Source organism: Lampetra fluviatilis, chromosome 6 (genome assembly GCF_964198595.1).
Source record: "Lampetra fluviatilis chromosome 6, kcLamFluv1.1, whole genome shotgun sequence".
NCBI lineage: Eukaryota > Metazoa > Chordata > Hyperoartia > Petromyzontiformes > Petromyzontidae > Lampetra > Lampetra fluviatilis.
This window is the reverse complement of record NC_136280.1, coordinates 5,821,446-5,834,286: the sequence shown is the minus strand read 5'-3', so window position 1 is coordinate 5,834,286 and position 12,841 is coordinate 5,821,446. Positions and strand designations below refer to the sequence as shown.

Below are 12,841 nucleotides of genomic sequence, written 5' to 3'. Positions count from 1 at the left end.
GTGCTTGGGGAAATGAAAATAAAACAACACAATAAGCAAGCTGCTTGTGGCAGAAATAAGTACAACGGGAAAGGTTCCTTAAATCTCCCCACCTCTTGTCTACCCAGTAGTATAAATCGGAGAACCGCATCTAGTTCATCAGCAAGCAACGTCGTGTATGTGTAACGTAATGTGAGGATAACCCTCCCTCTTGCAAGGTATCTGATCAGCATGAAAGTATAGACCAAAATACCCTCTAGAGGGGATTTCTAGAGGTGCCTCTGGCAGATGCGCTTCAGTCAGCAGGAGCAAGAGAGAGCAATTGCAGGGCTGGACCTTTACATTTACCTAAAGTAGGTTCACGTGGCACAGTGGTGAGCCCAATGCGTTTATGAAACTACCAAGCTGAGTTGAATGTTTGGTCACATCTATCATCAGCGGCTGAGCCTGTCCTGGTTGCCCACTTCACCAAATCGGAGTCGAGGCTGGTGAAGTATGAATAAATAACATCCATTACCAATATGTTGGGGGGAAGTCTTCATCCAGTATTGGAATGACATAGGGCTGTAAATTACGTATTTATTATAGCTATGTATTGCATATACCTAGCATGCAAACTGTGAGCCAAGAGTATTGTCCATAATATCGTTTTTTTGGGTTAAATTGCGTAAATATAAATGTGTCGTGAAACCCACCACCACCCGACACAGCCAATAAGTAATGTTTGTCACGTAACCAGAACATGCCAATTCGTTATTCGTACAGCACACCGGTGTGTTGGAGAGCAAATCCACAACATTTACAATCTGAGTACGACATTTCGCCAGTACTGTAATTACAACTAGCATCATTAGGCGGACAGCATTGTGCCCGTTATTCACTGGCGATCTGAGCTTGGCTGTAAACCCTTTAATATTGGGGTAAATATATTTTTGCAGTTATTGGCCTCTGTTCTTTCTCAGCGATGGTAAGGATTTTTCTGCCATTACCACAATTGACTCATCAGTGAATTAGAGTGCATAGAGTTACTGACAGTATATCGATTGTACTGTATTGCCAATTGGGTCCAGACGAGACAAACTGGCCCTCAACCCACAGTGTGACCCGTATCAGTCTGTAAATTTGCAGCTCTTATATGTATTAATCCATTGCTGGATGAGGGACCCCAGAGTGTAGCTGACATCTTCAACAGACAGGTGAAGGGCACAACCTCTGCCATTCCGTGCACGTATTTTAGTTGGGTGTTTGTGTCCCTCTGTAACATCCCATTTATTATTCAAATTAGCTGGTGATGCTGCATTGGCAGAGGTGCACAAACTCAATTAGATAAATAAAAACATTCGTCACAACACTACGGCAAAATAAAATATAATCGGCGACGTTTTGGGTATTGCCCCTTCTGCATAGCACATAGAGGCCAAGGCAAATAGCAAGGGTTGGAGACTGCCCTCAACACCAGTTTTCGAATAACATGTGAATATATGCTCACTTACAATATTATCACAAAATATAATTTTTATTTGTCATGAAGCACCATGGTTTAAGTGCAGTCTCCACCACTTATTTACCTCTATCTCTTTGCCCTCTCCATGTAATGTACATGCTATGAAGGGCCATTGCACGAAACGTCGCCGATTATATTTACATATTTATCATTTAAGGCAGTGGGTTTTCCAATTAACATGGAACTCGCGAACATTGCTAATGGTCGTCAACTGAACAGTGGGCAGTCGGCAAACTCTTAAACATTCCGAGATGATACCGAGATCATTCCGATTATTGCTAAAACTCGTCCTTTACCGATTGCAATGCGCACGCTGTGTAATCAATATTTTCTATCGTCATACAAATGACAACTTGTGTCAATCAACCGCTGTGTTGGTCACGGGGGATTTCTTTGTGTGTGTTTAACCATACTTCACCACAATGGTCCAGGGCTACTTTAGATATCACTCGTTACTGATGTTAAGCCGTGAGCTTTATAGCTCATCGGATTCCACCAATAATAGTGCGCTAACCACTGCGCCACCGCTCCACCCCATAACGTACAGCCCCCTGAACACAATTCCGCACGCAATCATCGATAGAGCATCGCGTTAACACCGAATCTTACGCGCTTTACCTAAAATGTAACATTATTTTCATGACCCACCGTCGCCTTACATGAAACGCATCGACATTCGGCCACATTTGTACAACCGCTACCTCAAATCGCATCGCCACCGAACCCGCGGGCAAAAAACAACAACACAATTAAAGCAAACATAAACTCGTTTTTACCTGCTCGGACACGCTCGGCGAATTACACGAGCCGATTAAAATAAGTAAGGGGAGTTTAATATAACGATTAAAAACATAAATACGCGCGGCGTTCGCCCTTCAAGTGTTGACTCTTCCACTCATTTTCGAATTTGTTTTCAAACGGACGCGCCAGCCGTCATTTCCGGTATCGCATTAGCCGGGCCACGCCTACGGACGCAGCCGATTGGACGCCGGTGTCGGTGTCGGTTGTTGGGAGCTAGGGGGGGGAGGGCCCTGAGCCAATTGCCGAGCGCTGATTGGCCCTTGCTGTCGACTCTTGGGAGGGGGGGGTGCCCTGAGCCAATCGCCGAGCGCCGATTGGCCCTTGCTGTCAACTCTGGGGGGGGGGGGGTTGCCCTGAGCTAATCGCCGAGCGCCGATTGGCCCTTGCTGTCAACTCTGGGGGGGGGTTGCCCTGAGCTAATCGCCGAGCGCCGATTGGCCCTTGCGGTCGACTCTCAGGGTGGGTGGGGGTGTGCCTTGAGCCCATCACCGAGCGCTGATTGGCCCCTGCGGTAGACCCGAAGAGTGGAGGGGGGGCGTGTTCAGGCGGAGCTTTGATGCGGAACTCCTCCCAGCAACAAGCAGCAGCGGCGCCACGTGGCACACGAACTCCTCTACTTACGAACATTCGACTTAGAAACTTTCAGAGATACCAACAAACCTGTCCCTATGAGATACCAACAAACCTGTCCATATGTCAAGTTGCAGCTTTTCGGACCGAGAGCTGTAAGTTCAAACGCCGCGTAATAGATGGCGGTGGTGGCAGCTACATCTGCAGAACGTGAAGAACTATTGGCATTTACAACGAGATTATACAACTTTTAGAGCCATTCCCCTCGTTTAGTGTACATGCCATACAACATGTTTGGAATTGACAGGACTAAAGTTGAACTTACGAACAAATCGACATTCGAACAGGCATCTGGAACCTAACTCGTTCGTAAGTAGAGGAGTCCCTGTACTGGATGAATCCCATGAGCGATTAAGCTCTTTTTCACAGATGTCCAGTAAACTATTTTTTTTATTCTAGCAGGTGAGAGCCACTGAGTTGTATCGCTATTTTTTCAGAAGCGACATAGCCACAACCGATAGCTCAACGAAGTGGCTTATGACGTAGACATTTATAGCAGCTAAACACTGTAAAAGCATGTTGATTCTAAATTTGGAAGGTAAAAACCTGAGGATCCGGAGAAAAATGCACACGACCAGGGGAGAGAGAACACGCAAACTCCAATAATATAGGCGTCAGGGTCGAGGTCGAACCCACGATAAATTGTACACCTTTTTCGATTTAAAGCTTTGGTGACTGCAGGGATTCATCTTCTTGGTTCTTTCGGTAAAGTCACGTAGAAGGGAAATAATAAAATAATAAAAATAAAACATAATAAAATAATTCTCACGACGTTTCGGCCACAACACAAGCAGCCGTCCTCAGGTGAAGAACAGGTCTGTCGGAAAGACAGCGTCTGAATGAACACCACCAGGCTTGGCAGCGTATATTTAAGCTGGGTTGGAGGGGGAAGAGTGCCTTGACAAAATAATTTGCATATAAAGAGGAATTTAGCATATTTATGGGAAATGCAGATATGGGATTAGTCACTACTTGTGGAATGCGTAGTCTTTCCGACAGACCTGTTCTTCACCTGAGGACGGCTGCTTGCGTTGTGGCCGAAACGTCGTGAGAATTCTTTTATAATGTTTGATTAAATTATTTATTTATTTATTTCCCTTCTACGTGACTTTACCGAAAGAACCAAGAAGATGAAATTGTACACCGTTGTGCAATACAGTCCTATGCTCGTACCCCCCCTATGCACCCCACTTTCACAGCCCCCACTGACGAGCACGAACTGTGAACAAATAAGGCGCCTGAAGCCGCGCGACGTGGGGGTGACACTCATCCAGCAGTGGCACGACAATGGGCTACACATGTGCATGTTAACACGTTGAAAGAAGAGCAGTCCATCTGGTGGGACTCGTGGGAGCCAAACAGAAATGCTGGCTTGGGGACGCAGGCACGCCCGGACCCCACCCGCCCTCACCAATCGTAACGTGACCCCAAGCTCTCCCCCACCCGAGCCCATCAACCTACTTACAGATACAATGGAGATGGTGTGCTTAGTGAGCACAGAAGATACGGCTTTGCACTCCGGGAGATCCTATTTCACAATTTAAATGTTCAAATATATAAATGTTATATGGAGGCATTCGGCTATATAAACAAACAAGAAAAGCTTTAACATTGATAAAAAAAAGTAATACCATGATATGCCTTCACTAATTCGTACTCACCAGCGTGAAGTGGTCTAAGAACTACAATAGGACAATATTGTGCCACATTTGAGTTTATACCACAGAAATACATCCAAAGTACGGTACTATGCATGCTGTTCTGATCACAGACTCGTTTTCCGCTTCTCCCAACACAAACGTAAATTTGTGTTTAGTCCATAAACATTTGTGTTTCGCGTATAAAATGTAATTGCTGCCCAAATAATACTGTGTATTTGCAAAAGTCCTTCCCATATCAGTCATGGAGTTATATAAATATATTATAACCCGTCTCATTACTTCCGATTAGCACGGTTGGCTACATACGGTGCGAAATAAGTTAAACATACATACATTACATTTTCGACAGTAGACCTCTCCAATTGTACAAATTAATCTAGAGCTTATTTGACATCACCAAATCCAACTCCCCAAATGTATTCAACCCATAAAACGGTGACAGGTTGCCTTAAGCCGGCCCATAGTCTAGCATGCCGAGTTGTATTGATTGTTTAAATCTCTCTCATAATTATTTAATACGTGTTTGCGCCCGTTGCCCAAAGTGACCCCGTCAGAATTTCCATGCGGTAAAACCCCAGCGATCGGCTGTACTTCTTGTGAGTTGAGAAGCAATCAGTCCACACTCCCTGTAAGGCAATTAAAGCACCCTGAACAATTGAGTCGGACGAGCCGGACGGATGAGACGCCCTGCCATCTGGTGGACATCTGGAAACGCCACGCCAAGCCACCACGCCACCACGCCACGCCGTGGCTGCGTTATTGCCGCAGAAACTCGTGGTTCTAACGCGCGCATTTAGATGATCAATTTATATGTGCTGATGTGCTATGAAGAAGGGCCATCGCTCAAACGTCGGATATTATGTTTGTTATATATCATGTTTCTTTGGACTTTCCGTGTAACACACATTTACTAATGAAGCGAGTGTTATTCTTTGGTTCTTTCGGTAAAGTCACGTAGGTAGAAATAAAATAAATCACGACGTTTCGATCGCAAACCAAGCAATCCTCATCAGGGGATTGCTTGGTGAGGATTGCTTGGGTTCCGATCTGATGAGGATTGCTTGGGTTGCGATCTAAACGTCGTGATTTGTTTTATTTTATTTCTACCTACGTGACTTACCGAAAGAACCAAAGAGTATGGATTCCTGCAGTCACGAAAGCTTCAAATCAAGATTGAAGGGAGTGTTATTTACGAATGTATTTTTTTATGAACCACGACCAACACTATTCGATTTAAATTTAGCTCACTTATATCTACAGATGACTGAATATTGTGCAAGCAATAGCTTCGTGTCTTGCATAGGAGAGTGCTATAATCTTAAATACGTGCATTGAGATTCATAGGAGACATGCAGAAGCTTTGAAATCAACCGCTTTTCTCTATAGCAGTGCTTCTTAACCTGGGGTGCACGCACCCCCTGGGGGTGAGAGACGTGCCAGATTTTATTAAATCCTTTATATTAAGTTCGCTTGCTTGCTTGCGTGCTTGCTTGCTTGCTTACGACCGTGCACATCTTTCGGTCGTTTTTTAACCCACTTCCTGTGATCCAATCAAGCTGACATTTTCCACACAAACTCGTTGTGCGTGACAATTAATATTCGTGAAAAAATGTTTCCAAAATGTTACATTTTTTAGGACAAAAATATTATATTTAATTACCAATTGCTTAATGGTGCCATGCAATCATCTGACCCATAGTTGGCAGCCATCTCAAGCCAGAGGACGAGAGGACTCTAGCCGCCACACATATAAAGGCTTTATATAGTGAAAAACTTTGTTTTTACGGGTTATACTTGTTTTAGAATTTAAATCATCTAAACACAAATGAAACCTATGTATTTATGAACATTATGAATGTTTACGATTAAGAACCAAAGGGGTGCAAGGCTGCAGTTTAAGAACCATTGCTCTTTCGACGATCTGTCGATTACTTTAGAGGGGTATTTATAAACGGATCACTACAATAAAATAGTCTATGCGTGGTATGATGCACCATTCGAGCTGTTAAGAAGAGTAAGTGGGCTTGAGCGGGACATGTCACGAAGATGGGCGATGTCCCACACTCGAGAATAATCCAGGGAGTAGCAGCAACCAAGAGACGGAACACCTCCGTTTGGACGTCAATTGAGAAGCTGAAATGATGAGATTAGCTCGTTCTGCAAGGTATTCCGTGGATTATTACAGCCCACGTTCGTGAGAAATTGACGACTTTGAGACAGCTTGATACAGGAATGTATTAACCATGGCTGAGGATAATTTACAGACCAGGGATCCTTTATTTATAGATAAACCCCTCTCTTTCTATGCGTCCAAATGTCAGTGCTGCGCGGCTGCTTATCAATCGCACCCGTGCTGTTCATATCACTCTGCAGTTGTGTGTAAGTGCTATGGGGGGAGCAGTGGCGTAGAGCAGTTAGCGCGCTGCGCGACGAACCCGGCGTCCCAAGTTCGATTCCCGCTAACGGCCACTGAACACCAGTGACGATTATCTGAACCGGTCCTGGGCATCCCTTAGGTTGACTCAGCCTCAAGTGAATACCTGGTGCGGTGTGTAAACATCACCACTAGGTGTGGTGTTGCCCCCCCCCGCCCTCGTGTGCCGTGCCGGCCTTCATAGGTGCTCGCTAACAGTACTTGCCCCAAGAGTCTCTTACAGGCTACACGAGGGATCAAATTATAAAATCGCACCTTCACCACCGGATCCCCACCACCATACCTCGCCTTGCACTGAAGGCTCACGGTAGAACCCTACGCAGTAGCAGCAGCGTCACTCAAAATCTGCTTCTGACACCAAAGGTCTCGGAACTGTTACAGCCTCACGTCGGGTTTTCTGCTGTTGCCCCCTCGGTGTGGAATTCTGTCTCTGTGCACATACGCAACATCAGATGCACTCTGACCTTTAAGAAACATCTAAAGGCTGTGTTGGGTCAGGGCTTTCGAGCAGAGCGGAGCTTGCCTCCGCGCCTCTGAGTTATTGACCTGTCGGCATAATCTGGCGCGTGATATCATTATTATTAATTTTATAGGTATGTGGCTGATTGCATAAACTGCCTTAAGTGAAAATGGCCCTTAAATTAACAATTAATTAGATTGGAAACTGTGGGGACATTTTAAGTTTAACATGTAGGCTTTCGTGACCAATATCATCCATAATACAGGTTTTTTTTGGGTTAGATCGCGTAAATATATCAATGTGGCTTGGCTCTCCAACACACCGGTGTGCTGTACTATAAACGAATTACCATGTTCTGTTTACGTGACAACCCTTAATAATTGGCTGTGTCGGGTGGTGGCGGGTTTAACGACACATTTATATATTACGCGATCTAACCCAAAACACCTGGATTATGGGGACATTTTAACTTAATTTTTTTATGCAAGACGGATCCGATTAGTCTCGACCACTGGCCACCGTCACTTGAAAGCGACATATCCTACACAAGCCCACGAACTTTATTTTTTTAAACATTCAACATATCTCTAATTTCCGTATGCTCTCCAATGTACAGCACGTGCCCATGGGCATTGACGAATAATGAACCCGTAAAAACAAAGTTTTTCACTATAAATCCTTTATATGCGTGGCATCGGTTTTATTTTATTATTAATTTCTGTTTTTCTTGAGTAAGAGTTTCATTTTTATCACATTGGTATTTTAAATTAAATATGAAAAAAAAATTTTCCTAAAAAGTGGAAAATTTTGGAAAAAAAATTTCACGAAAATAAATTGTCACGCACAACGAGTCTGTGTGCAATATGTCAGCTCGATTGGATCACGGGAAGTGGGTTAAAAAACGACCGAAAGATGTGCACGGTCGTAAGCGCGCAAGCAAGCAAACAAGCAAGTGGACTTAATATAAAGGATTTAAAAAGACGGAACGACGGTCGTGTGGGGCTTGTTTAACCATACTTTACCACCAAGTTAAGTGTCGAGTTTCTGAATGATGTCACACTCCACTGATTTTAGCCATGCCCGGGAATCGAACTCAGGTTGCCGAGTTAATCGGGCAACACGCCAACAACTGTGCCACCTCTTCACCCCATAACGTATTGAACTGAAGCCATCTATGGCTTATGATCACGTCCTGAAACCCTTCACAACGCCTTGCGCATGCCTATACTGCTTATATCAATAATTTATATACAGTTTCCCATGTGATAATCCACTTGCCTTTAAGTAATGGACACATTTACTGGGATTCAGCTTGACTTCGTCTAAAGGAGTTTGCTTATCTATGCACGGTAGTTACTTTATATACATTATCATGCTTATTTCGTGTTATCCATATCTTAAAGAGGTATTTCTTTTTATATATATAACAGTCCATCTGGCGGATCACCAGCATTGATTCAAGCGAGCCTGACTGCTGTACTGTATGTCAAAACCAGTCTAGAGTTTTGCCTCGACGGTATTTGAATCAATACTGCTGGAATAATGCACTCCCACAAGGTCTTGCTGCTGTTGGGCTGTGTAAAAAAAAAAAACTTTTATTTTTCACGTGGAGAGACATAGATATGAAGGAGACATTGTCTGTTTTTACCTATTTTGTTCACTACATGTGAGGTCCTCCAAATGCGGTTCGGCTGGTCATTCCGGATTATGCGATGACATTTCCACCGGTTCCCCAAATAACTGGCAGAAATTGCGACGTCATTTTCTAATAATGACGAACGCCTGCAGCAAAGACTTTAAAAAGCGGGTTGCGATGGACATCATCGTGCTATATATTAAATACAAATGTCATTTTTTTTTTAAACGAGCTGCTGAAACTCGTAAAGATATAGGGCAATGAGATGCCGCTATCGTCTTGCAAAATACTTGGTTGCACGTCCCATATTATTACACGCGTTCTTTTTTTAACTCACTCTGTCTGTTGTTGTCGTTGTTGTATCCTCAAATCTTGTAACTCAATTTGAACCCACTTTCCAATGTGGCATCGACTGCAAACTTGCTATACTTTTGTCATACTGATGACAATATTATATTCTATCATAAAAAAATAAAGTTTGTATTTTTAAACATTCTTTTTTTATATATTATGTTTCGGCTTGGGTCTAACTGTCCACGGTAAACTGACGTTGGCTGTAATTGGCCACGGTCCCTTACGTTATGGAAAGCTTCGGGGCCACTTCCTGGAGTTGTGGAGTTCTGCCATTACTAGTAGGGTACATTTCATAAAAGCGTGTTTTAAAAAAAAAAGTATTTTTAAATATTACTTATTTTAGTGTGGTCACAATTATCTTATGTTTAGAAGTCGTCGGGAAGTGCGTAACAGCAGCCGCAGCGGCCATGATCAATCCACTCATGGATGAAGACCTCAAACCCTCACCGTACACCACAGTCCTGCAATGTGGCAATTCATCTAGCACCTGCACACCATCTGAATCAATTGCGGCATCATTCTCTGCAGTGGACGTACCCTCTCGGTTGCTTTTTAAATCCTTTATATTAAGTTCGCTTGCTTGCTTGCTTGCGTGCTTGCTTGCTTGCTTACGACCGTGCAAATCTTTCGGTCGTTTTTTAACCCACTTCCCGTGATCCAATCGAGCTGACATTTTCCACACAGACTCGTTGTGCGAGACAATTAATGTTCGTGAAAAAAAATTCCCAAAATTTTACACTGTTTAGGGAAAACAAATTAAATATTTAATTACCAATTGCTTAATACTGGCATACAATCATCTGGACCCATAGGTGGCAGCCATCTCAAGCCAGAGGACGAGAAGACTCTAGCCGCCACGCATATAAAGGTTTTATAGTGAAAAACTTTGTTTTTACGGGTTTACTTGTTTCTCCTTTGGCAGTCACTCTCCGACGCCCGTCTTGACCACCGGTCGTTATCCCTTCGAACGAGGTGTCCTGCCCAACCAATGCCACTTGTTTTTCTTAGCAGTCTACATGATGTCTCTAGCTTGCGTGTGTGTTCTCCTACCCACGTTATCACGGACGTCGACGAAGTAGGTGGACGGAAAACTGATAAGTGCCCAAATAACACTCAACACATTCGTCAATACCCCTGCCTTAAATTTAAAACAAATATATAACATGCGACGTTTCGGGCAATGAACCTTCGCAGCACATAGAGACCAGAGAAGTAGCGTAGATGCATAGAAAGGTTAATGCTTGGAAATTACATGGAGAGAAAAATGAAGCACGCATACATAGCCCCGTCTTAAAGAAAATATCCAATGGACTCAACGAGAAAATGGAGTATCGGGATTTCTCATCCACCATGCAGTAAAGAGCTACACCTCACTTATACTCCTCTATTTAAGGAACGAAACAGGAGGACTTTTTCACAAATGAAGCTAGTTGTAATTACTGGCGAAACGTCGTACTCAGATTGGAAATGTTGTGGCTTTGCTCTCCAAACGGAATGGCATGTTCTGTTTACCTGACAAACATTACTAATTGGCTGTGTCGGGTGGTGGCGGGTTTAACGACACATTTATATATTTACGCGATCCAACCCCCAAAAAAACTGTATTATGAATGATATTGGTCGCGAAAGCCAGAGGTGGGACAAAGTCATTGTTATGCAAGTCCAAGTCGAGTCGCAAGTCATCAAATTCATGACTCGAGTCTGACTCGAGTCCAAGTCACATGACTCGAGTCCACACCTCTGGCGAAAGCCAACGTGTTAAACTGAGTAAATAGCCTTTTTAAGCACAATTTTAGTGCACTGGTACAGTGAGGGAAAAAAGTATTTGATCCCCTGCTGATTTTGTACGTTTGCCCACTGACAAAGAAATGATCAGTCTATAATTTTAATGGTAGGTTTATTTGAACAGTGAGAGACAGAATAACAACAACAAAATCCAGAAAAACGCATGTCAAAAATGTTATAAATTGATTTGCATTTTAATGAGGGAAATAAGTATTTGACTCCCTCTCAATCAGAAAGATTTCTGGCTCCCAGGTGTCTTTTATACAGGTAACTAGCTGAGATTAGGAGCACACTCTTGTACATGAAATGAGAGTGACGATGCACGGTGACCCGGATCTGTGGAAACAATAACGAGCTTCAACAGGGTGCACAGACGTCAACACCATCATTATAAACTGGGTACAAAAGTCCTTCCTCGAATCTCTACACTCGGCAAGGGACGTGTGCGAACTTCATTATGCACATTATACACCCACAGCCCTACGTGCAAGCAAGGTGGGGGGGGGCGATTAGGAAAATAACATCGAGCAAGAGAAGAAGAACAAATAGATGGGGCAAAGCTGCGAGGTGACGAGGACACGAGAGGGAAGTGATGAGGGTTATCCCCCCCCCCCATTTCCCACCACCTCCAAATGTGTGCATGGTGGGACTTCACTTGCTTCCTCTCACGGGCAGTCCGATCGCTGATTTAATGGTGTTGGCCAAACTTCCCAACGTAGCCAGGATCCCTTCCAAAGAAGAGCTTTGAAACTCAGTGAGGGTTTTGTTTTTCTTCTTGTTTTTTTCGGTAAAGTCACGTAGAAGGGAAATAATAAAATAATAAAAATAAAACAATAAAATATAATGTTTTATTTTTATTATTTTTTCTTATTTTATTATTTCCCTTCTACGTGACTTTACCGAAAAAACCAAGAAGATGAATCCCTGCAGTCACGAAAGCTTTAAATCGAGGTTTTTGTTTTTAACAGGTAATCGGAGTTCATAGTACTGCGTTGGTTGATACGCGCCCGGTATAAGCTGGTTGTTAACTTGTTTCGATACTGGGAGAACCGGCGAACTTTAAAATCAGTCAACAAACGCAAGTGCGCACATTCTTATTTTATTTTTAGAAGTTTCTTTTTTTAGACGCACCGCGCGCAATATCACCTGTAGCGTCAGTTGGCACGCCGTTTTATTTCGGGTAAGTTCATAAGGAAGGTGTGATTTCAACATAGGTCACCTTCGCCATTTCAAGTTGGGTCTTGAGCAACTATTTTTAGTGCCTTGTTCTCAAAACCTTTAGACCTTACCTACATGCAGACACGCCCACAGACACACACACGATTAAGAGCCCCTGTATGACCTGAACAGGTTGTTGGAGGAAACAGCCATACACCTGTCAACCCATATGGTTTACCCCGTGTTCTTGTGCAGGGAAATTGAGTTTTCAGGTCCATACGGCGTACAGCCGTTTCAATACGGGCAAAACATGTTTTTTTGTTTATTTGTATGTGTTTATCCCTTGTGATGGGATTTCGTAGGATGAACGTTGAGATGTATAAGGACACGGGGTGACCACTATGGTCTGAATTGGTCTGTAATAAGATAGGCACTGATA

General features: G+C 43.4%; 1 protein-coding gene across 1 annotated transcript in view; it reads left to right on the top strand.

Moving 5' to 3' along the window:
• Positions 1-12,841, top strand: part of BICDL1 (BICD family like cargo adaptor 1) — a 65,302-nt gene that overhangs the window by 9,647 nt on the left and 42,814 nt on the right. The window lies entirely within an intron of this gene.